Source organism: Prionailurus viverrinus, chromosome D1, assembly GCF_022837055.1.
Source record: "Prionailurus viverrinus isolate Anna chromosome D1, UM_Priviv_1.0, whole genome shotgun sequence".
Taxonomy (NCBI): domain Eukaryota; kingdom Metazoa; phylum Chordata; class Mammalia; order Carnivora; family Felidae; genus Prionailurus; species Prionailurus viverrinus.
Genome location: NC_062570.1, coordinates 111,490,818 through 111,514,571, shown reverse-complemented (window position 1 = coordinate 111,514,571; position 23,754 = coordinate 111,490,818). Strand labels below are relative to the sequence as shown.

Here is a 23,754-nt window from a genome sequence, read left to right as displayed (position 1 = left end):
CTCTCAGCACTCCCTACGTCCCTCGTAGGTCACAGGGGGGCCTATGTCCCACTGGACCCGGGCTCCTGGAGGGCAGGGCTATGGCTTACCTCTGGGTAGCCATACCCAGAGGGATAGGGAAGTAGGCCTAAAGCGGTCACTCTGGAGGTGCCGCGGGGAAACCCACCGTGAGGCCACGAGGGCAGGGTGGCAAACAGGGGCGGTGGTGGAGATACAGAGAAGGAGATGGACTGGAGATTCTTGGAAGGAGGTTGGAAGGAGTCTGGATCCAAGACAGGACCAACGGACAGGACCCCCCGGATGGTCTCTGGAAGGACGTGTCAGGGGTGACAGATGTGAGCCAGGCTGGGTACCATTCCCTGAGCTGGGAGCACCATGGAGCACCAGGCTGGGGCTGATGGGTGAATAACAGTTTGGTTAGGGGTGTGGTGAGTTAGGGGTGGCCCTGAGCACCCGATGGGAGATTGATCTGGGGGTGCCCCTGGGCACCTGATGGGACCCCGAGGAGATGCCTGGGACATAGATCTGGGGGTGTCTCTGAGCACCTGATGGGACACCGAGGAGAAGGTTGGGAGATCAATCTGGAGGTGCTCCTGGGCACTTGATGGGAGATCGATCTGGGGGTGCCCCTGGGCACCCAATGGGAGATCGATCTGGGGGTGCCCCTGGGCACCTGATGGGACACCAAGGAGATGCCTGGGACATAGATCTGAGGGTGTCTCTGAGCACCTGATGGGACACCAAGGAGAAGGTTGGGAGATCGATCTGGGGGTGCCCTTGGTCACCCCATGGGACCCCGAGGAGATGCCTGGGACATAGATCCAGGGCTCAGAGGAGACGCTGCAGCTCTGAGATGCCCGGAAGTTACTGCTCATGTTCCGCCCCAGAATCTCCAGCTCCCTGAGCTGGGACCAGGGCCCAGGCTCCACTGCCCCCTCCCTGGCCCGGACGTTCTTTCCAGCCCTCCTGGTAGTTTTCCAAGAGGACGCAGGGTGGACGAAGCCCAAAGACGAACGTTTCACTAATGCTATGAAATCGGAGGCAGCAGACAGAAGCTTCCCCAGCCTTGGCTGGCCTCCTGTGTCACAAGGGGCCGGCACGAACCGGGCGCCAGGGGCTCTGTGCCTGGGAGCAACAGGTGTGGTGGGCGGGGAGGGCCCGCTCTCCTCCAGACGCCCCCTTTCTGGAGGGACCCGATCCCCTCCGTGCCGACGTCACCATGCGGGCAGCGGGACTCCCGGATCTCTCTCCTGGGCCGAGAGCAGCCGAACATCAGCACACCCCAGACGGAACCCCCTTGTCGCCTCCCTTACCGTGGGTAAGTTGTCTCCCTGCAAGCAGCCCCCCAGCCACACACCTGGGGGCACGCTGACTCCTCCCCGGTGCCCCTCCGACTCCCCTCCTCTGCTCTCGAGCCCGCCCTCGGGACTCCGGCCGCACTGGCATCTCCCCCGGGTGACACATGCACCCTCGCGCTCTGATGAACCCCTGCCCGTCGTCCCAACGGGACCCTGCCCGTGTCGGCTCCCGGCCCCGCTCCCTTCTCTGTAGACTCCAGGTTGCCCCCAGCGGCCTGTGAGGCCATCCGCCGGCCGACCTCGCCACTCTCCAGCGCGCCTGCTCTCCCTGTCCCAGGGTCCCCGCCGCTGCCCGCACCTCCCCCTGAGCTCCAGTCGGGCCCTATGAGGCCGTCTGGCTGATACGCCTGTTTTCTGTCGTTGCCCGCGCTGTCCCCTCTCCCACGAAGCACTGCCCCCACCCCAGCTAAGCCAGAGACCCCTCCCTGGCATCCGGATGCTTCTGCTCCAGAAGTGCACCCTCCTCCCTCCACCGTGTGCTGGGCACCGCCCTCTGCCTCCCTCACCGGGCAGGGCACCCTGTGCACGTGGGAGGCAGCGAGGGCCTTGCTGAGAAGCTGGATCGCACAGCCAGACGCAGCCAGGTTCAGACCCGCACAAGAACCGCGAGACCCCAGGCAGCTCATCCGTTTCCAAGACCCGCTGCGTCTCCACGTATAAAAGTTAGGGGACGATGTGACCCGTCCTTCGGGGATGTCCCTTCATTCTTTCCACCGTGTTTATGGGGCACCCACTATGTGCCGATCGCGGTTATAGATGCGGGGGAGAAAGCAGGGAGGGAAACGGCCAGAAGCCCTGCTGCAAGGTTGCAGACGTCCAGCAGGTAACAAGACCAACGCATAAGCTGTTCAGTGCGTCAGGTAGTGCTGAACGCTACGGACTATTGGGGGGTGGCTGTAAACAGGGGGATCAGGGGAGGCCCCCTGAGCAGCCTTCAAGAGGAAGAGGAAGCAAACTGTGTGGGTGTCCCGGAAAGAGTGTCCCCAGTGGAGGGCGTAGCGAGTGCTAAGGCCCTGGGGTAGGAGGCTGCCTGCAGAATGTGAAGCAGTGGCAGGAAGGCCGTCGTGGCTACACTCAAGGAATGGGGGAGGGGGCCACGCGGCCAGAGACGGTCAGAGACGGGCCGGTCGGGGCTGAGCGGGGAGACGCGTGGGCTGCAGGTCTGGTCAAGACTGCGGTTTCTCTGAGACGGAGCCCTTGGAGGTGAACACGAGGCTCAGGGTGTGACAAGATCACTGCCTTCGGGGGCAAGAGAGGGGTCAGAGGGCCACAGGGGGCCATGTAGTAAGCCAAGGCGGCTTGGGCCGAAGTGATCGGGGAAGAGGGCAGGAAGCGGCGAGGCTCCAAACGCCGTGCAGATGGCCGGGCCGACACGTAGAGTGCTTCGGCACGTGCCCAACACTAGTTACACACTCTGGGGGCCGGGGAATTTCGTTTGGCCAATAGCTGATTCATATAACACGAATATGGAGGGGCCAGCGACAATTACTCAGGCCACACACAGGGGACAGCTCTTCTTTTTTTTTTTAAACGTTTATTTATTTTTGGGACAGAGAGAGACAGAGCATGAACGGGGGAGGGGCAGAGAGAGAGGGAGACACAGAATCGGAAGCAGGCTCCAGGCTCTGAGCTGTCAGCCCAGAGCCCGACGCGGGGCTCGAACTCACAGACTGTGAGATCATGACCTGAGCCAAAGTCGGACGCTTTACCGACTGAGCCACCCAGGCGCCCCAGGGGACAGCTCTTCTGAGCAGGACAGTGGCGGCCTCCTCGCTGGGTCTGGGAAGGCCGTGTGGACAACCGGGGTTGGGGATCGTGCGGCCCCAGTGGGAGAAAACGGAGGACATCTTGTCCAGTCCCAAGTCCTCCCGGGTCTGGCTGGGCAGGACTCGGCGTCCTCCTGCATCTTGGGTGGGAGGACCAGCCGAGACCCAGGGGGTCCGGGAGCGCCGGGCGCCCACTGGCTTCTGAACCGGCACATTCTAACTCAACTGACCTCTAGGCCCCGCAGCTGACTTCCTGGCAGCCGAGGGACGTGGCATCCTGCGATACTGCAAATGCTCCTTGAACAGGAAGGAAGAACATTCTGGAGACAAGCACCCGGGTGGCTGGTGAAAAGGGGTTCTGCCTGTCAGCAGTTTTCGTTTTGATGCGTTTCTTTGCCTGAGAGGTTGTCGGCTGGGTCCGGTCCCGAGCCCACCGTGTGGCAGGAGAAGGAGACTGTGCCTCTGGGCGAGTCCCCTGCCCTCTCAGGGCCTCCGCGTCCCCTGCTTGTGTTGTTGGGTGCATTCGTGCAAAGAAGGCACGCCCACACGGACCGTCATCCACGAGCTGTCCCCTCCGTCCACCCATCGGAAGAATTTTGATCCACGCTGCCTGCGCCTCAAGTCTTCTCCCCTGACCGCTGTCCACACGCCAGTGCTGAGGATGGCCCATGTGTATTGCAGCCCCCTCCCCGACGCTGCGTCTTCCCGACATGGTGCCCGGCAAGCCCCCAGAGCGGCAGGTGTCCCCAGAAGCCCCTCCCACACCAGGGACCCAGCATCAGCCCAACTGTACACAGCCGTGTCTACAGATGACACAAATACATCTCGTGAGCCCAAACCAAATGGATCCCCAGCTCAGCTTCTCCTGAGCCAAAGCCCCAACATGTCCAGAGCCGTCACAGGGCCACCAACACAAGGGGACGGGTGACAGAGAAAACGGGGATGGAGACACAGGGACAGTGACCTATAAGCAACTGCAGGTGAAACATCTCACTGTTGCAAAGCGTATGTGGCACGTGTGACCACAGGCAGGCTTGGGGAGGGGGCGGGGTCAGGGAGCCATACCATCATCAGCAACACCGAGAATCACCTTCTGGCTGATTGGAGTCTTTTTTTTTATGGTTATTTATTTTTGAGACACAGGGAGAGACAGAGGGAGAGTAGGAGGAGGGACAGAGAGGTGGGGAACACAGAATCGGAAGCAGGCTCCAGGTTCCGAGGCGTCAGCACAGAGCCCGACACGGGACTCGAACCCACGAACCACAAGACCATGACTTAAGCCAGAGTTGGATGCTCAACCTACTGAGCCACCTAGGCACTCCTGAAAATATTTCTTTTCTTTTCTTTTCTCTTCTTTTCTTTTCTCTTCAACATTTGTTTATTTTTGAGAGACAGGGCATGAGCAGAGGAGGGGCAGAGAGGGAAACACAGAATCCAAAGCAGGCTCCAGGCTCTGAGCTGTCAGCACAGAGCCCGACGTGGGGCTCGAACTCACAAACTGTGAGATCATGACTTGGGCCGAAGTCGGATGCTCAACTGACTGAGCCACCCAGGCACCCTCGACTGGGGTCTTTTTGAGGCTTAAGCGAGTTGGGGGGGTGTCCCCCGTTCCTCCACCCCCCCAAACACAAATGCTCTCAAGATGTCCGCCAGGGGCCCTGATCCCCACACCAGAGGCAAGAAGGCCTTGGTCGTATCGGTTGCCCTGTGCCCGGCCTCCTGCCAAGCCAATGCCACTTGGAAGGTCCTGTGCTCCTTCTGAGTAAGCTCCACGTCGACAGGCCACCAGGCCCGGTGCCGGGAAAGGGGAACACGCAGACAGTCCGGCTGCCTGGGTGACTAAGAAGGCGGCCGCAGAGCCTTCCGGTCTCGGTTTTGCCATCTGTGAGATGGGACCCCGGCCCCTCGTGGCTCTGACCGTAACAGGCCTCATGCGCAGCTTGCGCCCATGGTGCTGGCTGCTCCCCTCGCAAATGAGCCGCTTCAGTGAGAAAACAGCTGGTGCCCTTTGCGCCTTCCCCTCACACCAGACGCTTCACACGTTATCGCTCGTCTTAGATCAGCCTCCACGTGTTAATTCGCCAAACGCCCTTGCAAGGGAGCGATGATCGCGAGTGTGTCCATTTTACAGATGAAGAAAAGGAGGCTCAAAGAGTTTTTCCAAGGACACACAGCTGGAGACGGGCAGCCGGAGCCCAGAGCCCATGTTCTCAACCCCTGTGCCACCTGCCTCCCTTCCCGTGAAGCAGAGGTGGTCCAGAAAAGCAGGCGCCGGCCAAACTCGCACAGGCTTCTTGACTCCAAAGCCTCCGTTCTTGCTTCTACGCCCGCGTAATCCAGGCCCTCCATATCCTCCGGGTGTAACGCGGGCAGGTTCCTCCTGAGGGAGGAACACAAATGTGTCCCACAATGGGGTGCCTCTTGGGATTCCTGCAAAAGATTGGTAAAATCTTATCAAAGAACACGGTGATGGACAGCAAGCCCTCAAGTCAATCGGGAATCGACAGACTCTGATGTCTATCAGGTCATGCAGACCTTCCTTAACTGACATTGGAGTAACGTCCTAAAAAACCCATGCCAAACGGAAAATGTTGCAAAGTCAAAGCTGCATTTGATTACACATGTAACCTACCGGACATCACAGCTCAGCCTACTGGCCCTGAACGATGACATCGGCCTACGGTCGGGCAAAATCGTCGAAAGTAAAGTCCATTTTACAACAAAGCATCGAGTGTCTCATGTGACGTGTTGAATCCTGTAATGAAAGTGGCCAACAGAGTGTCTGTGTGGGTAGAGACGGGGGTCCGAGCACCGGCTGTTGACCCTGGCGACCGCTGGCTGACCGGGAGCTGGGGCCCCGGCCGCTGCCCAGCACCCCGAGAGACGATCGCAGACCCAGGAGAAGATCCACATTCAAGCTTCGAAGCACATGTGTCCCTTCCACAACGTCGAGTTGGGGACTGTCTGTAATCAGCTGCACTTCCTTTGGTGACCTTGGGAATTCGAACCGAACACAGCCTGTGGTTGGGGCTCTCGTATAAAATGGTTCGGAGTGAAAACATCCCGTGGCTCCCTGTGACCTTTAAAGAGAAATCGCTGATGCAGAGACTTGAAGACCCAGTGGGATTTCAAACGCAAGGCGAGAGTCACATGAGTGGGACACAGCGTTTGGTGGAGGGAGAGATGCGTGCGAGACGTTCTGGCCACAGCCGCCTCCTCCTTGGGCAAGGTGGAAAGACAGCGGGCGAGGAGTGGGGTCGGTGTCTCTCCGGAGCTGGCCCAGTGCCAGACGGGCTGAATGCACACGAGAAACATGTGGGAGGTGAAGGAACGAATGAGCCGCATGCGGGAGACGGGAGAGGAGGGCAGGTGAGCCATTTCCCCCTCCTCTGCCGGGTGCACTCCAGTGTGTTTCCAGGTACCCGAGTCTCAAGGTTGCAGGTGCAGAACCTCACAGCGGGAGGGACCTGCCCTGCGCATCCAGGGAGTGCCTGGCCAGTGAGGGTCGGAGGGCTCCCCGGCCGGAGCGGGGCTCAGAGGGCATCCGCCCCCTTCCAGGGAGGCCACACTGTCCGGGCCTCTCTCCTTGCAGGGCTCCGAGGGCCGAGCTCTTGGCCCGTCCATCTGGGGCAGGCTGAGTGCCCCCACACCCTTGGCAACTGCCCGAGAAGATTCCAGGGAAGTGGCCTTAGGGATGAGACACTGTATGAATGAGGGAATGTGTGGTAGGAAGTGACAGTGGTGACTCAGGGTGACTCAGCCTGGAACCTGCCAGCGGTCTGAGCAGCCGTCTGTGGCCATGGCAGCCCCTCAGCTGCCCACCTCGGGGCAGAGGTCAGTTCTCCTTTTCCCCGGGGCTCATCTCTTGGGCTGGCCTTGTAGCCAGATGCTTGGAGAATGGTGGGGAGGAGGGTGCATGGCAGGTGCCTGGAGTGAGCCCAGGAGTGGATGGAGGAGGAGCCCATGAGCAGGACGGGAGAAGGGCTGGGGTGTTGCCTCTGGCCCCTGGAGAACCCAGGAGCCTCCACTTGCCTTCCTTAGAGGCCCATCTCATCTAGCAAGTCTCCATGTTCAGACAGAGGAATCAAGGCCTGGAGGGGAGATGAGGCCAAGGTGAAGGGGCTGAGAAAGCCAAGGCAAGAGGAGGATCCAAGTATACTTGTCCTAGCTTGGGTCAGCAACCTCCAGGCTATTGCCCCGTTGGTGGAGGCCATGGGCATCACACCATGCATGCCAAAACTCTGACAAGGAGGTCCAACTGGCCCCACCAAGGCCTCTGCTGGAATCACCTTACTTTCCCACATTCCTTCCTTGAGATAAATTCAGGTGCTGTTTCCACTCTCTACCAACCCACCCATCCATTAATCTATCCATCTATCCATCCATCCACTTATCTATCTATTCCTCCATCCATCCATCCATCCATCCGTCCGTCCATCTGTCCATCCATCCATCTGTCCATCCATCCATCCGTCCATCCGTCCATCCGTCCATCTGTCCATCCATCCGTCCATCCATCTGTCCAATGGGAGCCCTTCCTTGCAGCCTGCCCATGTCTTCAGCATCCCTATGTTCATTCACGCCCCATTCACCACATCTGTCCACCCATCCATCAGCCATCCATCCATCCGTCCGTCATTAACGCATCCATCCATCCACCCATCCATCTGTTCACCTACACATCTATCCATCATCTATCTATCCACCCATCCATCAATTATTTATTCGCTGAACCAAGGTCCTGTGACTTTCCTTTCACCTTCCAGTCCTCCGTGCCCCACTCTCTTCTCTCTGGCCATCAAACCTGTCCATCCCATCAGCCTCCGTGACCCAGGTCATGGCCCGTGACCTTTGGGAGCTCGGAGTCACCAGGTTTCCGGATCTAGACTGAGAAAACTCTAGGCCGGGCAGAATCGCCCCTCCCCCATCCGTCCCACCCTCCTGGTCGACTGTGGACCCTTGGTCTTACTCTTGCTTCTCCTGACCTTTATCCTTCCCCCCTCACCTCGTTGGGGAGGGGGAGGCCCCAAAGCTCCCCCCACCCCCTCCATTCTCCCGCCAGCTGACTCAAGGAGAACGGACTTGCTGCTGGGAAGGCCTGAGGCTCCAGACTCTGGGGCAGCAGTAAGCATGAGCAATGCTTGTCGCTTCCTGTCTGGCCCCAGCCTGCCCCTCCCAGCGCTCCTAGCTGGGTCTGTGGTCCTTGGCTGCGGGGCCTAATTAATTCTGGACTGGCCCAGCACAGGGGCAGCCCAGCCTCATAAAACCATAAATGGTTGTGTCTGTCTCATTGTGATTCTACCTTACGGCTTTTGCATTTCAAAGCGCTCCGCTCTTGTGATTGGATTTGGTGCCTGCAGCAGCCCTGACTTGGGCGGCGGGGCAGTGGGGACCCCTGAGCCGCACAGCGCCGCGTGGCCCCGGACGGGACCGTCTCCTCAACTACACGAGAGGAGGCATCGTTGCATCCCATGGGGCGCAAAACAGGAGGCTGTGATGCTCGCCTGCTGTGGAGACGCCGGGTCCCCCGAGTGGCCCGGAAGGTGCCACCGGGAGAGGCTCCCTGGCAACACCCCACGTCTGCCTCCTCCACCCGCGCCCTGCCCCCCGCGGCTGAGTATCGACCCCCATCTTTTACCTTCGCCGCTCGACTGCCGCTCTCCATTATTCACGGCCACACACGGAGGGGCCCAGCAGAAGAGTCTCTCCAGGTAACAAATGGCCACGGGTGACCGATGAGACCCGCAAATGCACTGGGAGCCAAGGTCCCGACCAGAACCCAGCACCACAGCCTGTCATCTCTGTCCCTGTGCCAACAAGGGAGCTGCTGAGGCGTCTCTGGGGATGGTCCCGGGGGAGCTGCTTGGCCCCAGAGGGGAGGGTCCAGGCCCGGGTGGTGTCTCACCCACCAGTCCCTCCTCTTTGGTTTAAGCTCACCTGCTTCCGCTCTTCCCAAGCTGGTACTCAGCTTTCCCTCCAGCGATGGTCTTGGCTGCCCCTGCCCACCGGGCCTGGAGGTGTCCCTACCCCCCGCCGCCCCCGGGGCAGCCCCACAGCTCTGGCAGAGCCTTGGCAGGAGGAGGAAGCTCGCCCCCCCTCCCAGGGCCCCTGCCCAGGTGCCCCTTCCCCCCCCTCCCCCCCCCGGCACTGTGACCCCTGAGGCAGCCAGAAGCTGGTTCCAGAAGCAGACCAAGCCCGGAAAGCCTCCTCACCATCCTTGGGAAACATCAGAGCTGCTCAGCTTGGTTTTGCAGCCCAGCAGGGCCCCGGCCTCCCTCCGAGCCTCTGTGTCCCCTGCCCTGAGCGTGTGTCCACCCTGCACCGGGCACTCTGTCCTCTCCCGCTGCCCCGATGGCCTCAGTGCCTCCAACATGACACCTTCCTTCTTGCCTCCGGTTTTTGCATATACCCCCTTCCTCCCAGAGGCTTTCCCCTCCTTGCCTCCCTCTACCCTTCCCCCGGTTGATGTCTCCTCCCTACTCGGGGTTTTCCCAGATGCCGCCTCCTCCTGGGAGGCTTCCATGACCCCCCAGCTGGGCATGTCCCCTTCTGTGCATTTCTGCTAAGTCACTTCCCACACCGCATTCTCGCTGTCCGGCTCCGCCATCAGACTGGCAGCTCGGCGGGGCGGGATCGCGGCAAGTCACTGATGATGTCCCCGACGTGCCCTGGCACCGAGGGGCTCCGGGACCGGCTGCCGAGCAAGGAATGAGCGACGCTGTGAGACCCCTGGGGCTGCCTGTGGACAGCCCCTCGGAGGAGGCCGTGGCCGCGTGGAAAATCTGTGCCCCCAGGGGCACCTGGGGAGCTCAGTCGGTTGAGCTTGAGCGTCCGACTTCGGCTCAGGTCATGATCTCACGGTTTGTGGGTTCGAGCCCCGCATCGGGCTCTGTGCTGATGGCTCGGAGCCCGGAACCTGCTTCCGATTCTGTGTCTCCCTCTCTCTGCCCCTGCTCATGCTCTGTCTCTCTGTCAACAATAAATAAACGTTAAAAAAAATTTTTTTTTAAAGAATCTGTGCCCCCAAAGCCAACGTTTTCTTCTCTTTCCTTTCTCTTCCCTCATTCTTCCATCCACCCCAGCCTTCAAGAGGGGAATCGCCGAGGGGAATGGGCCCATCACACAGGCCGGCTGCCACCCCCCACCCCGGCCTCCTGGTTGCCTGGGACAGAGACGGGTCAGTCCCTCTCTGGGGCCGGTCCAGACTCCAGTCCCTGCCCCAGCCCCCCCCCCTCCCCAAGGACGGTGAGCCAGCAGGCTGCAGGGAGAGGCCCAGATGAACACCAGCCATGTGGATGCAGGAATCCGGGCAGCTGAGACCCCCATAAGCACCCCCCCGCGCCCCCTGCAAAACTGCCAGTGCTGTGAGCTGGGCCCAGCTGGGGGCCCACAAATGCAGGCAGGATGGGGGCACCAGGTAGGTCTTATTTCTGTGAATGGAACCATAGCCCAGGTCCCACCGGCCTCTCCTGGCCACTCAGCAGCCTTGGGAGAGGCGCTGACCAAAAGGGGAACTTCTCAACCTAAGTGTGAGTCAGACGGAAGGGAAAACAGGGAAATTCTTCTTGGGTTTCACTGAGGCCCCATACAGAGACCTGCCCCTGCAGGAGCCCCTGGGCTCGGGAACATCCACGGGTAACCTTGGCCTGTCCAGCACACAGGTTCCTCTGTCCCCTGGTGCCCCATCTGGCAGGGAGGACCTGCCCCACACTCTCTGGGGGGGGGGGGGGGCCGACAGGCGTGGGCTATGGAAGAATCCTGCCGGCCATTCACCCATTCGCTCGTCCAAGCACCTACTGTGTGCCAGGCCCTGTGCTGTGACAAGACGTGCAGGGGCCCTGCCCTCGTGGGGCTGACAGTCTTTGGGGGCGGGGAGCCAGTTAACCCACAAGCAAACCGGACGGAGTTGTGGGTCGTTATTCATGCCACAGAGGAAGGACTCAGCTGCTCCGACGGGGTGGCAGGGGGAGCCTCAGGGAGGAGGCAGAGCCACGGGAAGCCTGGGACGCACGTCCCAGGTGGCAGGGGGCACCGCCTGGCGGGGGGGAGGGGGAGCAGAAGGGCACAGTGATGGGAATTAGGCAGGACCGAGAGGGCGGTGTGCACGGCTCCGGCCGGCCTCCGGGGCCATGGCTCGGGCAGGGCTTCTGGCCAGACAAAAAGCAAGGTCGCTGAATGCCCGGGGGTTCCCGCCCTGCAGACAGTCAGATTTGGGGGAATCACAGGCTGCTCTCCCTGGGAGCAGGCAGGAAACCCCCCGCATCTCGGGGCAGGGGGGGTGGAGGGACGGCCGCCCGCGGAGAGCCACCCCTCCTCCGTCCACGTCCACGGGACCCAGGGCCCCTCCCCTCCGCTCCCCTCCCTCCCCCCTCCCGGGGCAGGCTCCTCCACTGTCTCCCGTCCCTGCCCGGGCCAGTCGGCTCTGCTGTCCCTTTAAAGAGGCCTGAGTCACAGAGTTAAGAATGAAACTGACTCATGGTGGAAGAGGTGGTCACCGGGCTGGCCGGGCGCCAGGGCTGTGGCGGCAGAGGAAGCTGGTGACTGCAGCTGCCTGTGTGTGCTCCGCAGCAAAGGGCAGAAACCACAAAACCCCATTTGAAATTCCGCCGCCCCGCGCAACTTGTGTAATGAGGTTCCCCCTCATAATGGGGGCATTCAGGGCCCACGCGGGCCTGTGGGGCTGGGGGCCTGCCCCCCCGGGGCCAGCTGATGGTGATGTCATCTTCCGTTAGGAGGCTCCCCTCCCCTCCTTCCATTAAGGACTTTTAAAAAAATGCACCGGGAAACCCAAGTGAGGGCCAGAACGGAAGTCTTGGTTTTATTTATAGTTGATAACTTATGTCCGGCCCGCTCCACGGGAGGCCCGGCAGGGAGGATAAAGAGCCCAGAGGAGGGGGCAAGAGAGATGCTCCAAACCCCAGGCTGAGGGGGCACCTGAGGGCAGGCCCCAAGCTGTCCTCGGAGCTCCCTAGCAGCCGAAGCAAAGAGGCAGCCAGGGCACAGTAGCAGGAGGCCGAGGAAAGCGGGGACCCTCGGGGCCCGGGCTCAGGTCCCAGCTCGGCCATGGTTGAGCCGTAAGACCTCACACAGAACCTGCCTTCTCATCTGAAAATGGAGAGAAGAGCCCTGGCGCTGTCGGGAGGGGTTTTAGAGGCTCTGCGGGTCTGGGCTCCAGGGGTGGACAGCAAATCCCGCCCCTTCTCCCCAGGCCTACGTGCACCACGGCAGACATCACTAATGGATCGCAGCACACTTTCCCCGAGCCAGACCCTGCCTCCCAGCCCCATCCCGCACAGCTCTCCAGGGGCCACCGCCAGCGTGCCAGAGCTGGCCTGGGGACTGACCTGCTTGTCCCCTGCTGGTAACCAGCCGGGGAGAGGCCCAGGAGGGCCCTCTTGGTATTCCCAACACCCGGCCCACGCCTGCGCAGGAAAGTCTTGTCTAGTAAAGGAGGGGCAGGGAGAGATTGGGAGAGGGAGGAAAGCTTCTCCCAAGCCTCTTGTTGCGCGTCTCTGGGCCTCACTTTCCTCATCTGTTAAATGGCCATTTAGAGCAGCTAGCTCCTCGGGGAGTGGTCCCGACTGTTAAGTGAGGCGTGCAAACCACTTACGGGCAGGGCGTCCGCAGTGGAAGGACTTGGGGGTTGCAGGTGGGAGCTCGGGGACCCCACCCTGGCCGGTGGTCCTAACTCACGTCCCCAGGCCCCAGAATGGAAACGCTCACAGGTGCCCGGCACCCCCAGGACAGGGTCCCAGGTTGGAGGGGGTCGTGGCGGGGGGGGGGGGAGTGCTGTCAGGCCTGCCCTTCTCCCCACTGCACAGCCAGAGGGCATTCGGGGTGGTACAGACTCCCCCCTGCACCGCCAGGAGACCCCACCAAGGGGCTGAGCGCGCACCCACACGGGACCGTGTCATTTCCGTCCAGAACCTGTTTCCTGCGCGTCTCCTGGCGCCTCAAGCTAATGGCTCTTTCAACGTCCACTTGAACGGCCGATCTCTCAGGGAGAGCCGTTTCCCAGAACCCCTTGTCGCTGACTCCACGAGGGACGCCTGTGGCATCCGTGGCCCTCCGGAGGCCCGGAGCCCACGTCTGCCTGGACTCCCTCTTCCTCCCGGTTTCTCCAGTGGCAGATGCCGTCCTGAGAGGCCCTTTTCCCCAGGGAAACAAACGTCTCCTCCCAGGGCCGGCCGGGCCGGGAGGGAAGGGGGAGGCAGCAGGGCCCCAGCTTTGGATCTCTCCGTGGAACATGTGCCTCCCGCCCAGTGGATAAGGGGTGCCAGAACCTGTCCTCCAGGGGCACAGGGACGAGGCGAGAGAAACACGATCACACACCCGAGCCGCGACGACAGGTGTGCAGAGCCCCAGAGGAGGCGGACGTGGGGCGGCTACTCAGCGGGCTAAGGAGAGAAGGTATGGGGTCAGGAGGTAGGACTGTTCTGGGCAGAGGGAACAGCGTAGTTCCAGGCAGAGGGAACAGCATGCGTGAAGGGGAGCTCGGGAGCTGGGCCAGCGAGACCAGAGTTCCGGAGCCGGGACCACGTATGAGCGGGATAGACCTGGGCAGGCCGGGCCAGACCTCCAGGGCCTCGTGGGGTGGACAACTGTCCCAAGTGCCTGGAGAGGTCTTGGTGGCCGGAGAGGTGATGTGACCACGCTTGATTTACAGCCTGAGAAGAACATTCCAGCTTCTGAATATGTCATGATTTTTACACCCCACGTGGGAGGCTGGCTCCTATGCAGGCCCCCGTGGCCTTGGGTCCCTTCACACCTCCCTTTCCCAGGCCCAGAACCTGAGAGGTAGAGAGTGCCCTGCCCAAATCCATGGAAGCGGGGTCCCTCCCCCTGACCCCAGAGCCCCAACCTCCCCTTCTCAGAGAGAGCGGGCGTCTCGGCCTGAGTTTATAAGTGGCACAGGTTGACCCAGACACCAGGGGCTCCAGCCCCGGTTCTGGGGCTTCGAGACCATCCTTACCTCTGCATGAGGCAATGACCAGGCAGAAGCCAGGTGGGCCATCCTGGGTGGGAGGGCTGGAGGCCGCGCCTGAGTGATCTAGCCTTGGCACTATCTTGGGTTGGGAGGCGCCCACCCAGGAGGGCCTAGACGGCTCAACAGTGGCCCCAGCCCCTCGCCAGAAGTCCGTTGGTCTCACTTGCAAAATACCTGTCCGTCTGTGCCTGCAGCCCCATCCGCCTGGTCGCCTTTCCTCCTTTGCAACAGAATGAAACGGAAAGAAAACGGAAGGGCGGGGCTGCCCAGGTAGGCGGGGCGTTCTGCCCGGCCACCATTCCTTCCTTCCTCTGGGGTTAAGGTCAGGGCGGAGCCATGGCCAACCTAAGACCTGCCCCCTCCCCCCCGGGGGAGTCGGGACTCCCCAGCTGGCCTGGGTCCCACCTGCAGGGGACCCACACGGCCACCTCCTTCCGTGAGCTCGGAACCATCCGGGCGGCCAGTGGAAGATGCAGGGGAGTGTCATTCATTCATTCATTCATTCATTCATTCATCTGTGTATCCACCTACTTCATCATCCCATGCTGGGTGAGGGCAAGAGTAATCGTAGGCATACGAACACAGAACATTCTTGAGGGCTTCATACATGCCAGGCACCCCACAAACAAGACAAGCGGTGACTCCCGGAACCCACACAGCCTACCCACGAGGCAGATGGACAGGAAAAGTAGGAAAGGCCTGAGCAAGACCCAGAGGGAGGGACACCATGCTGCCTGGACACTGGGGCAAGCCAGCCCGTGACTAAGGACAGGGCTGCAGCCATGAGCCAGCCCCACACTTCAGGGCCTCGTGGGCCTTATCAGGGCCTTGCACTTTATCCTGAGGGCCAGGGACCCTGCAAGTTGCAGATGCAGGGCCTTACGTGACACTTTGGAAGCTTCTTTAAGATGTTAGGCGGAGGTTAGAAGGAGTGGGAGAGGAGATTACCGCGGCCACACGGGTCCCAGGGGGCCGATGGTGGGGGGTTTAAAGGTGACCCCGGCAGGGCTCAGGGACAGGGTCCAGGTAAGGGCCAAGGGCATGGGATGTCACTCCAACACACCTGGGAGGAGGCCCCACCCAGTGGGGCGGGGAGCTAGGGGTGACTCCGGAGGGGTATTACCCCTTGTCTGGTGCACGCTGAGCTGGAGATGTCCGTAGACAGCTAAGGTACCCAAGGCAGGGTCTGCAGCTCCACCAAAGGGGAGAGCCTCCAACACCAGCCGGTTCCTCTGCCCCCAGGAGTCGTGAGAGTCCTCACCAGCGCCTTGCTGGGGCTACTCCCACAGACAGCTGCCCTAGAGCCACAGCAGGATCTCTCGCCTCCCACCCGCTCCCCGCCGCCAGCCGTAGAGTGGCTTTCGTGCCCACCAGCGCCACCTACTGACTGCTCAGGTCAGGCCTTCAGCAGTGTCTCCCTGAGTCCTGGTGCGGCCGGGCGTGTCCCCATTTTAGAGATGGGACAACTGAGGCCAAGAGAAGCAGGAGTCCTCCGGAATCCTGCCTTGCAGCTTCTCTCCAAAGAGCCCCTTTAGAGAAGCAGGTGGAAGGGGGGAGATGCCGGGAGACGCCTCATCCCCCTCTTGCCTTCTGTCAAGTCTCCAACATTCCTAGATTCTTCCAGCACCCCCAACACCGACCCTCGACTCAGGCCCACCAGAGCCCAGTTTGGGTGGACAAAGTTCGTGCCTTTGGGCCAGCGTCTGCTTCTGTGACCACCACCCCTCCCCAGACAGTCCAGCTGGGCCCTGCTGAGAGGTGGTGGGTCAGAGAAATCTGACCCATCCCTGCTTGAGTCTCTCCCTCTGCTTGTGACACTCATAGCAGGAGCCCACCTGTTAAGCCAACGAAGAGGTAATGATGGCGGTGGTGGTCTTGACGGTGATGGTGGTGATGATGCCGAGGAAAAGGAAGATAATGGCGAAGGTAACTTTGGTTGAGCAGTCACTACGTGCCAGCTGCCTTCCCGCACTATTTCGTCTCACCCTCGGGACAACCTTGGGAGCTAGGTCTGCTCTCCTCTCCATTTTCAGAGAAGGACAGTGCAGCACAGAGAGGTTTGGTCACATGACTCGTTCGCAGCGAAGCTGAGAGGCACACGCGGACAGTCGTGCCAGAACCTGCTCGCTGACCGCCGCCCTCCCCTGCCTTTGGTCACGGAAGAGCCTGTCTTTGTGGCCCCCTCATCTGATACTCTTTGTCCACTCCCAAAGGGCCACACCGCCCCCCCATCAATTATCAGTCTGGCGGCTCTGCCCCAGGAAGACACAGGGAGGAAGCTGAGGGCCCTGAAGTGTGGGGCTGTCCGTGGGGCTGCAGGTGCCACTCAGGGCACAGCCGAGGAGGGATCACCACGCCGCCGCGGAGGGCATAGGAATGTTCGATCGGCCGCCACCCCCCACCCAATGTTCCTGCTCCAATAGATCAGGCACGGCCCTGACCTCCTTCCCCTCGTGAACAACTGGCCCACCAGGAGACCGCACTGTTAAAAAGCCGTGCCTGAGGGCCGGCCTCTGCCAAAAGGCTGATCTGCACAGCCTCATTCAGCTTTCCACATGCCCCACCAGAAGCCCCCGCTCCGTTTTACAGATGAGCTGCTTCCCTAAAGCCTTCCGCCACGGGGGATGGAACCACGATCCCAACGGAGGCCTGTCTGAATCCACACGTACCCCCACCCCAGCCCCGCACACCGCGGCCTCCTCGGGAAAGTGTGCACCCGTGCCGAGAGCACACCAGCCCGGTGCCGGTTAATCGCTCACAGTGTGGCCGCTGGAGTCCTGGGTCCCCAGGTTCCCCCACCCTGTGTCCACGCCTACGGCAATGTTACCCCTGAGACTGTGAACACGATGGCTTTCGCTCCCATGGTGAGGTTGGGTAGGATGGCCCAATTAACTCGTTCGCTGGGATGTGGGGACATTCATTAGCCAGGTGGGCCGGTCGGTCTGCTTTTAAAAGCGGAGGGTTTTCTCCCGGAAGGAAACGGGGACATCAGTCCTACAGCGGCAAGGACCTGAATCCGGACAACCTCCTCAATGAGCGCGCAACTGGGTTCTCCCCCAGAGCCTCCAAAAGGAACGCGGCCTGCCTGGTGCCATGCTGTCGGCCACGTGAGACCCCGAGCGGAGGACCCAGCTCAGCCGTGCCTGACTGCCGACCCACAGAGCTGTGAGCCAGTAGAATGTCGTTTCAAGCCCCTAAGCGTGGGGTGACCTGGAACGCAGCATGGGTAACCGGTACAGATACGCATTCATCTGTACCATTCATCTGGGGGTCCCAGTCAGGGAGGCCTTCCTTGGAGAGTTACCGAGGCCTGAGTCGTCCCCGGGGTCAGGGCGGAGAGCTCCCGCGTGCAGAATCAGCAGGTGCCACGGGGCAGGCCCAAGCCGCGGCGGGAGGCGGGGAGACCGCGAACTGCCGCTCGGGGCCTCCTGTTCCTCGTCAGCAAAGGTGACGCCGGTGAGCCGCGGCCGGGTAAAACAGGGAATGCGTCCAGTGGTGCTTTGCTCAGGGCCTGGAGCTTGGTCGGGTGCTTGAGAAACCGTGGACGGGAACAGCGTGCCAATATTAACAACATTTGCCTCGTGAGTTTTACGCGGGTGACCGAAGTGCCCAGGCAAAGTCCTGCAGCGGTAACAGTGACTCTGGCTTCTCTGCCTCCCTGGCTGGAGCCCCAGTGGGACTCTCACTCCCAAAGGGCAATAGAGAAGCTGGCCTGGGGCCCCTCCCCCTGCCTGCTCCTGGGGCAAACGGGGACCCTGCCCATCTCCAGGGGAAGAGACCACACATTCATGTCCTCAAGAACCTTTCAGAGAGCTTAAGGAGGTGTTTCTTACACAGCAATAAAAGGCAAATTGTAGAAAACTTCAGAGGGCCTCCTGTTCTGCATCCGAGGACGGAGTGTGACCTCGACGCCTGCACGGGAGACCAAAATGGACCAACCTGCTGTTTCCATGAGCTCCGAGAGAGGCAGACTCAGAAGTGACGGCTGGCGTGAGACACAAAGTCGAGACACGGTCGTTCCGTGATATTTCCAGGGCGCCCGTCGTGGGCCACACCCGGGGCGGAGTCCTCTGGGCCTCTGGAACCTAGCAGAGGAGACAGACCCCAGCATACAGGTCGTTCACACCGTGGCATGATCGGTGGCAAGCGCGGGCCGGTCAGAGAGGCAGCGAGGGAAAGCATGCCAGGAAGAGAGGGAACAGCCCAGGCAAAGGTACAGAGGCTACAACAGACGTGGCGTGAAAGGAACCACAAGCTGTTCAGCATGAAAGGTGGGCCGCCTCCTTTGGGAAGGAGCCCCGGGCCTTGCTCTGGATGGGACTCCTGTCTCAGCTTCTGTCCCTTCCAAGACTGACCGTGATGATTATTTCACTGAAGGCGCTACTTTCCCGGCAAGCGGCCAGACGGGGCACCGGGGAGCCCCCGGAGAGCGAGAACAGCAGCCACGAAGCTGGTGGGCGTGGGCTCACCTGGTGTGAGTCTGGCCCGCACGGGTGTCTGAGTCCTTCAGGTGACCCCGAGCACTGTGGGTTTCAGGACATGTCACAGGGTCCTCCTGGCCCTTGAGATGAGAAAGTTCGATGGCTTTGTCCAGTAGCTTTCATGATGTTTCCTCAAATGGACTTCAATTTCGATTTTAGACCAAGGTCAACACACGCAGAGCACACAGGCCACCGCTCTCCATGTCTGCACTCGTGGCAGACATGACTAATTGATTGTAGAACCCTCAACCCAGTACTCAGATGAGTGATCTTCGGGGTCTGGTCCACCCTTCCCCGTGAGACGGACACCCGGCTCGGTCGTGAAGCCCGCGAGGGCCTGACTGCCCTCCCCCTCCTCTGGCCGCCGTTGGCCAAGACGCTTGGAAAACTGTAGAAGCCAGCATTGAGGGGGGAGGAGATAAACATCTCTCTCTCCCTCCCTCCCCCTCTTCCACGCATGCACATGCACACGCTCGCAGGAACACAAGACTGCATGTATCACATCGTCGGAGACAAAGTCAAGGGCAAGCCGTGTGCTGGAGGGCAGTTGCAGTCCCGTTTGACGCTCTGTCCCAAGGTCTAGCTAGGACAGTGCCCGGCACACAGAAGTCGCTCAATTAATAGTTGTTGAGCCAAGGGCACCTATGGGTCCGAGCTGTTTTCAGACCAATCGCACGGTCTCCGGGGCAGGTCACATCCCAGCCGCCTTGTGGGGGTCCCCTGGCTTATCATCTTCCTCCCCGAAAGGGGTGGAGCCTGAGAGACTGTGTTCTCATGAAGCAGCTGGTGAATTAGGGCCCGGAGAAGTTTCCCTGAAGTCTTTAACTCGCCACTGAGATACGGTTCTAGATAAAGGCAGGGCGAGTGGGTCGGGGCGGTGAGAGTCTCGGGCGCTCACCCCCTCACCCCTGTCCCTTCCTCAGGGGAATTCATTGGTAGCAAAAAAGAGGACTTTAGGAAATAGCCGTGTTTAAAAGGGCCCTGCTTAATGTTCCCTTTAATTAGAATGGGTTTCACTTGACATTTTTTGCTGACCCGCCGGGGGAGGGGAGCCCCCGCCTGAGTGATTGCCCACTGACCCCGGGATTCCTGTGTCTCAGTTACGCCCCGTTTGTGGGCTCCCTCAGCAGAGTTCAAAAGAATGGCTTTTTCTACAGTAGAGCAACAGCCAGAGCGCAAAGAGTCACTCCCCCTGGTCCGGACGCTTCTGTGGGAACCTGGGCCGGGACATTCCTCTGAAAGAAGAATGTGCACACGGGGGACCGCTGGGTCCCTGCCAAGCCTGGTCGTTCAACAGGCTCAACAGGCAGGGCCTGAGCCCTAGGGAAGCCAGGTTCCGCACCGCGCCTGGGGATGGGGACGGGGCGGGGGGGGGGGGGGGGGGGCGGCAAGGTAGGCGTGCACCTGCCCCCGGGGCACTCTCACCCAGGCCGAGAGGTGGCCCCCGTGCCGCGGCGACTCTCGCAAGGTGGGACACGATGTGAAAGGCCAAGTGCTGGGGGAGCCCAGGGGAGGCGCCTGACTCCAGCCGGGGCAGGACAGGCCTTCACAGGGACAGCTCTGTCTAAGGTGGGACCTCGCGTGAGTCAGGACGAGCGAGGCCGGGCTGCACTAACAAACAGGCTCCGGTCTGAGGGTCTCAACACAACAGAGTTCGGTTCTTTACTCTCGTCTCGGGCCAGCAAGGGTCTTCTTGGTGGGTCCCCTCGAGCAGCGACGCGGGGATCCAGGTCTGTGGTGGGAGCGAGGCACCCGGTTCGAACTGCCTCGACCCGGATGGCATCTGGAGAGACCGAGGGCCGCAGTTCCAGGGAAGCTGAGGGAGGTTTCCCCTGAACCCAAGAAGAGGCAACGGAGTGAGACCCACAGAGCCCCAGGTCAAGCCGGAGGTAAGCAGGCAAAGGAAAGATGGGGGAGAGAGAAAGGAGAATGGGCAGAAAGTGAAGGCACCTTGTCCGCCACACCTGGGCTTACGGTCAGGAGGCAACAGGAGGAAGGCCCGAAGGCAGCCCCCGGACAGGGCTGGCTGCCGGGAGAGGCCAACCATGTGACCAGAGGGTGGGGAGGAGGCTGGAGGTTGACTTCACCGCCAATGGCCAATGACTTGATCCATCATGCCTGTGGGAGGAGGCCTCCGTGGAAACCCCAAAATGTCTGTGTTGGGGGAGCTTCCGGCTGGTGGACACACGGAGGCGTGGAGGAACTTTCCCCCTGACGGTGCGTGGAAACTCCGCGCCCCCCGCCCCGCCTCAGCTTTATGCCTCTCCCATTGGAGAGTTGCATCCCGTTCTTGAGTTCTGTCCTCTTGTACTAAACCAGGAATCTGGAGAGTGAACTCTTTGTGCTGAGTGAGTTCCATGAGCCTTTCTAGCAATTCTCAAGTCTCAGGAGGAGGCGGTGGGAACCTCTGATCTACAGCCGGGCAGTCAGAATCACGGGTGACAGCCTGGGCTCGCAAGAGGCATCTGAGTGGGGACAGTGTTGGGGGACCGAGCCCGTCCCCTGTGCAGTCCGGACAGGTAGACAGCAGCAGAACTGAGTTCATCTGTGGGACACCCAGCTGGTGTCTGGAGAGCCCGACAATTGCTCGGTGTGGAGAAGGACCCGCACATCTCTCTGGTGGCCAGAGTGTTCCAGAAGGTTCTGAGAGTCGTGACGAAACAGAAGGGTTTGGGTGGCCAGAAGTGAAGTTCTGAGAGTGGAATTTAGGAACACGGAAGAGCCGCTTCAGCACTTTCAGTGCCGTGTTTCAACTCACTTACATAAAGTGCAGCGAAGGTCTTCTGAAGGGGAGCCCTGAGGTTGGGGCCCGGGGATGGGAAGCAGCCAGCGATGTGGGAAATGGAGCGAAAGGCATTCCGGGCAGGGGGAGCAGTAAGTACAAAGGCCCTGGGGCAGGAAAGGATCCAGGTTGTTGGAGGCACGGGAAAGAATGCAGCGAGGCTGGTGTACCAGGAGCCGCAGGGGGAGGGACGTCCAGAGAGGCCACTGCAGCAGTTAAGATTTGGGGCCTTAGAAGGCTCTAGAAGAAGGGTAGGGTGCAGGCAGCGACAGCACTGAGTTCCCCCGGGCGGCGGTGGGTTGGGAGCGGGAGACACGGAGCAGGGAGGGGTGGCCTGGCTTAGGTGAGGAGCTGGGTGCGGGCAGTGAGGCCCGGGGACGTTGACAGTGGACTCCGGCCTGCCACCTGGGCAGAGACAGTGGTGCATTTGCGGAGCAGGGAAGGCAGGACAGGAGCGGGGGAGGCGAGGGGGCCGGTACCCGTGAACCAGCCAAGCGGGATGCGGGTGGCGGGTCGGGTGACCCGCAGCTCTGGGACGGGGCTGACGGAAGTCCGCCAGAAACGTACTGGCAGATCTCCTCTCTTCTGGAAAGACATCATCACCAGTACGCCAGGCCTAAGCGGGTGGGGAAGAAAAGAGACCAACAGGCCTTTCGAGCGGGGTGCGGCGAGGGCACCCCCAGTGCACGGACAAAGGCACCCAGGCTCAGAGCGGGGAGCAAAGGCAGGAAAGCTCCCCGTGTACTTGGCATGTGTCGAGTGCGCCCCCGGCCTCAACGTGTCCGGTCGCACAACAACCCCAGAAAACCGTGAGGAGGGTGATATCCACATTTTACAGAGTGAGAAAGTGAGGCACCGAGCAATTCGACGAGGTCCCGGGGCCACCTGAGAGGCCAGTGGCTGGCCCGAGGTTCGACCCAGCCCATCTGACCTCACAGCCCCCGCAGTCACGCCCCGGGTGACACGGCCACCAGGCTGGACGCGAAACGGCCGCCGGCTTTCCTGACGCGGGGTGCCTCGAGGACAGTCGGAGCCTCTAGCCGCCAGGGAAGGTACTGGCTCACGTCGGAAATTACGCCTTGCGTGAAACCGGGGTCGAACCGCGCCCTGGCTGTCGCCCGCTGGCATTCCCGGGGAACGAGACCTCTCAGCCTGGTCCCCGGGGCTTGTCGGCGGAATTACCACGCCTGGAATGTAGGACCCGCTGCCTTAGCTCAGAAGACGGGTGCTGATTAAAATATCCTGTGCCACCATGTGGAAACTACAGACGGGCGCCCACAGCCGGCCCCCTGCTGAGGGGCACAGCCGTGGGGCCAGGGTGACTCAAGGGCCCTGGAGGTCAGACTGGGAAGAGCGGACCCCACCAGTTGAGTCCGGTCATCGCACGTGAGCCCTACGGCTGCCCTGCAAGCGAGTCACTGTCTCCATCCTGCAGACGAGGAGATGGGGCCCCAAAGCGGGAAAGCCACTTGCCTGAGGCCACCCGGCCAGCGCGTGGCACAGCCAGCCACAAACCCAGAGGTGTGGACTCTATTCACCTCTTCCACAAATACATCTTGAATCGGGCTTGTTCAGAGCCAGGTTCCGGCACAGGGGCTGGGAATAAATAAATTTTAAAAAATGACTCTATGCTTGACCTCAGTGACTTCATGGTCAGGGCAAAGGAGCGTAAGAGACCCTCCGCTCCAGAATATTCTTCAGCCTCAAAGAGGAGGAAGATGCTCACCCCTGCTACAGCAGGGACGGACCTAGAGGGCGCGATGCTGAGTGACACGGGGCCGACACGCACGGTCCCAGTCACGTGAGGGCCCTGGGGTCTCCAGATGCGTGAGACAGAGAAGGTGGACAGTGGGCATCGGGGGAGGGGGCACGGGCGTTAGCATTCATGGGACAGAGTTTCAGCTTGGGAAGGTGGAACGTTCTGGCGAGGGATGGTGGGGACGGCGACACAGCGGTGTGAACATAGTTAACACTACTAACCACACACTTAAGAAGATGACTTAGATGCTACATTTTGTGTTACGTGGATTTTTTCATGGTTAACCTTTCCTTAATCAATTTTTTTTTAATTTTTTTTTAACGTTTATTTATTTTTGAGGCAGAGAGAGATAGAGCATGAACGGGGGAGGGTCAGAGAGAGAGGGAGACACAGAATCGGAAGAGGCTCCAGGCTCCGAGCTATCAGCACAGAGCCCGACGCGGGGCTCGAACTCACGGACCACGAGATCATGACCTGAGCCGGAGTCGGACGCTCAACCGACTGAGCCACCCAGGCGCCCCTCCTTAATCAATTTTTGAAAAAGAAACGATTCACTTCGTTCATTGGTTCTACAGCCGTGACTAAGAGCCTCGGTGCCCCCGTCGGCACTGGGCCCGGGGG

At 60.8% G+C, this 23,754-nt stretch overlaps 3 long non-coding RNA genes across 6 annotated transcripts; 1 reads left to right on the top strand and 2 right to left on the bottom strand.

Annotated features, from left to right (window-relative positions):
• Nucleotides 1-4,562: 4,562 nt before the first annotated feature.
• Nucleotides 4,563-9,242, bottom strand: LOC125177019 (uncharacterized). Of its 2 annotated transcripts, XR_007156474.1 has the most exons (4): nucleotides 9,062-9,242; nucleotides 8,763-8,931; nucleotides 5,757-7,215; nucleotides 4,563-5,554 (listed from the first exon to the last, which is right to left on the bottom strand). It is a non-coding gene; the product is annotated as an uncharacterized LOC125177019 (long non-coding RNA). The 2 variants fall into 2 exon arrangements; XR_007156473.1 differs by having other exon boundaries at nucleotides 8,763-9,240.
• A 2,674-nt stretch (nucleotides 9,243-11,916) lies between these two features.
• LOC125177020 (uncharacterized) lies at nucleotides 11,917-20,744 on the bottom strand. 3 transcript variants are annotated; one of them, XR_007156475.1, is made up of 2 exons: nucleotides 20,543-20,744; nucleotides 11,917-20,424 (listed from the first exon to the last, which is right to left on the bottom strand). It is a non-coding gene; the product is annotated as an uncharacterized LOC125177020 (long non-coding RNA). The 3 variants fall into 3 exon arrangements; XR_007156476.1 differs by having other exon boundaries at nucleotides 11,917-18,196; XR_007156477.1 differs by having other exon boundaries at nucleotides 11,917-18,196; nucleotides 20,557-20,744.
• On the top strand, nucleotides 19,128-22,998 carry LOC125177021 (uncharacterized). The gene is made up of 2 exons (XR_007156479.1): nucleotides 19,128-20,481; nucleotides 22,213-22,998. It is a non-coding gene; the product is annotated as an uncharacterized LOC125177021 (long non-coding RNA).
• Nucleotides 22,999-23,754: the final 756 nt, after the last annotated feature.